Raw genomic sequence first — 6,000 nt, 5'->3', positions numbered from 1 at the left:
ATAATGTATCAGTTTCTCATTTTTACCTTGTGTTCTGGAAAAGAGCTTTGCCTTTCTATGGCAACATTGATTTTTCGACCAAATTGTTCCTCTAGTTTCTTAAGAGTACTGTTATAAGCATCTAGCTGTCTGTACCCTTGTGCATCCTCCTCACCCTCTTGTCCTTCATTGTTTATTTCTGGTGAGTCTTCAAAGATTTCCCTTGCAAGAATCCCTAAATTATGTAGGAGCATATGTTGTTTCTGTGTCAAGGCGAATCTGTCTCCTCCAATTGCTATGAGATAAGATTCAAACAATTTTATCCACCTTTTCTACGGAATTACTTCTTCTACTAGACCATTTAGGAACAAAGATTGTTGGTACATAGCAAGTGAAGCCATTATATCAACAGTTATGCACTAAAAAGTATGGTGGAAATATCCTCAAAGATACATACAGTGTATGTGAGATGAATTAATATAGCTGTAGCACACAATGCAGGCTGGAAATGTAGTAAGTACACTTTACAAAATTATGCAGGTGGCTAAAGTAATACATTCACCAATAATCTACTAATCGATTGGCTAGCAACAATTATCTTCATGGTGAATAAAGTAATTTAAGGGAGACGACTCACAGCTGACCCCTACGCAGCATCCCATCTGATCGTCGCCAACTTTGAAGAAAGTATCAAGCAGATGAGGTAAGAAAGTGCATTTATTCAAGAAGAGTCCTCTACAGAGCTTAACAGCCATAAGCTCAACTGGCCATTTCACAATGTCAGCATTCTAAAGTGAGCTGCCGGTGAGTGTTCTATTTCAGGAAGCAAGGCAATAACAATGGGGAAGAAAATGGGCACAAGAGAAAGGGGAATATACCATCTAAGTTAAATTGCAACACTTATTTTTCCCCCTCTGCCCCTCAATTATCATCTTATCACTTATATTTTGATCAATTTTTACCATTTCTTCTTCCTTTTCTTTTCACGTTGTTCTTTTTTATTTAAACAACTCTATTAATATAATTGCAGTTGATTAAAAACCTCTTGTATCAATATTTTCCAGTACCTCATCAGATACAAACTAAAGTGCTAAAAACATTTAAGTTGACATCTTCAAATTTTGTTTGAAATGCAGTCAATCCACAAACATGTATTTATGATAGGTAAACAAAAACTGAGAAATCAAATTACAGTCAGTGTCCTTTGTTAGCTGCAGTTTGAACAGAAAGGGTTTTCAAGTTAAGTACCTTGAACTAAAAGTGTAATATAAAAAAACATAATGGATAAAATATGTAAGATGATTCTGTATTGCCATCATATGGTGCTGGTGACATTTACAAAGCACTTGGCCTTTGGCCTTTTGGCGTAAAATGTCACCAGCAGCCATAGATGGGATGTAGTTTGTGTTGTGAATGAGTTCCGCACATTTAGTACTCCAGATTTTTGCTTTTTTAATAGTCCAATTTTGGACTTTTTTCGCCAAGGTAATTTAGATGCTCCCAAACTAGAATAGATTAGTGTTTCTGCTCTTTTATTCTCAGACAACACTCTCTTAACCTCCCAGACTCTTATGGAACTGCAGCAATTACTGGATAAATTCAAAACCTTTTGTGCAGCTAGGTGTTTGGAGATTAATGTGGCAAAAACAAAATTCATGGTAGCTAGGCCCCACAAATCATTTAGAAACTCCCTCACCTTGGATAACAGGAAATTGGATTGAGTTTTCAGATTTGAATTACCGAGTTTTATGGTGGATAGCAGGGTGTTGTGGTCCCCCTACATTCAAAAGCAAAGGACAGTGCTTCAGCACCAAGCCTCGCCCATCTATAAAAAATGCTAGGGAACAGCATCAATAATCCCACTTCCCTCTATAGAGATATATAAACTAAAGGCTCAGTCAGTGGCCTTATTTGATGCCAAAATCTGAAGCCACTTGAACACTGATTAACTCACCTTAAGTGACAACAAGTTTATTTGTTCACTCTTTCACCTCCCCAAGAGCACTTTCCTAGTACCCATGTACTTCGACGTGGCACTTAAAAGGCATTGACCAGCTAAGGCCTCTTTTATAATGGGTGAGGATCTGGACAGTGGAGAAGTTCCAGCCAGACCGGATTGCTGTAGAAGAACTGCTGGCACTCGACAAAGACCATACCTTCCTGTGGTTCAGACATGTCCATTCTTGGTTCTTAAGGCTGGGCCTTGGAATCTTCTGGTCTGACCCAAGCTCCCTAAATACAGCTTCAAAGAAACAGTTCGAATCTTTCTACTGGGAGGATATTCTAGCTAATCTCCATCAAACTCCCACCCTAGGGAGACTAACAGACCAGTTTCTGCTATTTAAAGACAGCGGCCAATATGAAGCCTTTCCATACATCCCTCAACAGCAATTGGTGAAATCTTTGTATCTAAAGTTTCGATATGGCACCCTCGAAATAGGGTTGTTTACATCCACGTGGAACGTCGGCAGGAGTACCCACCTTAGCAACATCTGCTCAATGTGTAGCCTGTTGTCCAAAGAAAATATAAGTCATATTTCATTTTTTGTCCTGTCTACATTAGGCCCTGAAGCTAATGGATTCGCCCACTGTGTAATCAACTAGGCATCAAGCCACACCACGAAGCTCTAAAAGTGTTGAAGGGAGAATGATCTACTTACACTGTGACTACCTTAGGCAAATATCTGTTTGCGTAGGATTCTTGAGGAAAGAAAATGATCAAAAATGTTAAGTCTCGACGAGTAGTTCAACTGGTCATTATTAACCCTGGGCGAAGAACTACGCTCCGTTTGCGGAGTTTGCGGAGTTTTGGCAACTCCGCGTTCCGCGGAGTTCGCGTAGCTGCCGATAACTCCGCTATCCGGTGCGGAGCGTAGTTGTCGCGCGCTAAATAACATTGTCGCGCGCTAAATAACATTATCGCGTGCGCGGCAATGGCTTACCTTGGTTCTGCGTTCGCTTTTTCCCGGTCGCGTCTGCCACCATGTTTGTAAACCCTCCCGTGCGACTGTGCGAACGCGATAACGTCATTGGAAGCGCGATAAAGCCATAAGGACGCGCGAACGAGAAGATGAGTTCCCGAACATGTCTTGCACAACGCGACCACGTTAATTGACCCGGAACAGGAAATAAGGGAACGCAAGCAGGCGGGACAAACCTCTGGGGTAATTTAGCGCGCTAGCCATCCCGAGCATGCAGGCAACGCCCCGAACACGTGCACCGCGCTCCCGAAGACGAAAAACGGCGCGCGAACGGGCCCAGCAAGCAACTCCGCATGGTTGCGGAGCTACGCGTAGTTCGCGGAGTGCAACTACGTCTTCGCGTAGCTCCGCGGAGTCCGACTCCGCGAACTACGCCCAGGGTTAGTCATTATATCAGATTATATTAAGTGTAGCAGCTCTCTCTTTACTTGCTAGCCCAGTAAAAAGAATTGCCTAACTTTGCATAATGTAGCTACCAGTATTAGATGTGAACTTTTTTTTAACTGGTTTAACTGATTTTTAAGAATTTTGAACAATTGCATATTATGTATGTACCATATCATTTGCACTAGCACTTTGGTGTGCACACGATCCATATCATTTGCACTAGCACTTTGGTGTGCACACGATTATCTGGATGGCCTTTGCAGCTTAACCATTAATTCCTTTTGTTTTCTAACTTGTATATTGACGTTGTAGCTTGATACTGAGTTGTTTGAGTGGTTATTATCCCAGCTTATTTTAAACATAATAGCTATTTCCCTCTGGCTAGTCCACTTAAAGAACTGCCTAACTTTGCACAACTTAGGGGTCGATTCCGATGTTGTTCAGAAGGACTCCGAATCGGATTTGTGCTCGCCAAACCCGATTCGGAACCCTTGTTTCCAACCAAATAGTACACACTTTCCAACGACCCAGTACAATGCCTGGAAACTGTTAGGGCTGTCTAAATCGGTTCCGAAAAGGATTTGGACAGGTTGCGACTTTCGGAGCTGAATCGTACAGCTCAATGGACTCGGTTTCCGAGCGAGCAAGTACGATGACCGATTGGGACGGCCCTTCCGATTTGTTTTCTCGGAAGCAAATTAGCTGCCTGAATCTGTCTTTGGGTGCCCATAGCAGGCCCCCCTTCACCTGGGGCATTCCGAATCGGTCCTGTGGTGTTACCCAAGGGACACCCCTTTCCAACCATGCATAATGTGGCAGGCACCATGGGGTGCCCGTCACAGGGTGCAAGGTTTTCCCCAGCCACCCCTTTCTTCAATGGGAGCCTGTGTTCTCAGTCAGAACACAGGCTCCCATCGAAGTCAATGGGAGGCTGGCCAAATCGTATCCGGAAGCATCTGGATACATTCAAATCGCTCAGTCAGACTCCCCCGATCTGAATTGTCAGGAAAGCATTCCAGTACCAATTTGGTAGGAATGCTTTCCGAACGAGATCGGAAACGGGCCCTTAGTCGTTAGCACTTGACCTGTACTATTTTAATCCCTCTATTCAATTTTTAAGAAATATGAACAATTCTTTAGCATGTATGAGTCATAGCAAATGCAGTAGCATTTTATTTAGTATACACTGAATGGTGGACAGAGTTTGTTTATTAAACCCTATTATTTCTTATTTCGTACATCACAACTTCCCAGCCTGTCGCTAAATTTCAAATGCCAATAATATGTATCTGATTAATGTTTTTAATAGAAATGTCTATTGAGTGTATGTTTTATGGAATTACATTTCCAAAATAACCATTACTTACTACTACTTAAAGCCCAGTTTTGGACTTTTACTTTGGGTGAGTCGTACACCCACAGTAATCACATAGTAAATGGACAGCGCATGTTATCCACGAGTGTCTGCCTTTTAAGATAAGGCCTCTCTGACTCAGATAGTGTAAGGGGCTCGTGGCTTGTTACATGTGAACACTTGCTGCTCAGCAATTTCCTATCGAACAGTCAGGCTTCCAGAAGGCTTGTTCCACAATTGATAATTCTGCATGCCTTCATTAGATCAGTGAAAAATATGTGAGTTTGAGTAAATTGAAGGTATTTGTGGTATTTGTTGATTTCAGCAGTGCTTTTGATTCTGTTGATGGTTCAACACTTTAGCATAAACTTGTGAGACTGGGCATTATGCATGATTTGTTACTCCCACAGATATCCCTCCATTCTGACAATTATTTGAAAGTACTCCTGCGCACTGAAAATCAATACTCAGATAAAATTTTCAGTAGTTAATTGTCTTAAACAAGGCTGTATTCTGGCTCCCTTGCTATTTTCTCTTTATATATCTGAATTTTCTATTTTTTATGCCAAAGTGTTACAGATCCTTCTAAGTTTGGTTCAAGGGAGGTATCCACCAATGTCACTCACCCACATTGATTTAGAGAAGCAACATGATATGCTTGCCTCTTTTACACTTACACATAGTCTTTCTGAGAATGAGAGAAAAACTAAAACTATTATAATGGAGGCAGAGAGGTGTTAAGTTTCAGAGGTCCTGACTTTTTAATGGGGGAACCTTAGGTAAAATGGTATATATACTTAGGAGTGAGTATGTCCAACAACTTGTCATGGGTAACTCAAGATACATCGCAGTTTTCTAAATCAAAGTCTACATGAATTGACCTTTTGCAATTTTTTAACGCACAGGGGATAAGAGATGCTCCATCACTTTTAAAGGTGTACATTGCTAGTGTTATTCCAGTTGCATTGTATGGTGTAGATGCATGGTCCCTTTCCTCATTTAAAACTATATCCAACTTTGAATCTGTCCTGTGGAAACAATATCTTGGCGTTAGCTGCTCAAGTTTGCTTGAGATGTTTTGTCTCAAACTGGGTTTGACTGGCATAATCTTTGGGTTTATTGCTAGATTGTCATTATTTTTTGCAGATGTTCTGTAGTCTTGAAAATACATTGGAAAACGATATATTAGGCAGGAACTTTTGAGGAATAACACAGGGATTTATACATTTGGGACTGTTTGCAATCATAGTTTACATCAGAAGGCCTTACTTAAATAGTAATAATGTGCTTGTTGGACTT

This window comes from Lissotriton vulgaris, chromosome 11 (genome assembly GCF_964263255.1).
Source record: "Lissotriton vulgaris chromosome 11, aLisVul1.2, whole genome shotgun sequence".
In the NCBI taxonomy this organism is placed as follows: Eukaryota; Metazoa; Chordata; class Amphibia; order Caudata; family Salamandridae; genus Lissotriton; species Lissotriton vulgaris.
This window is presented reverse-complemented; position numbering follows the sequence as displayed.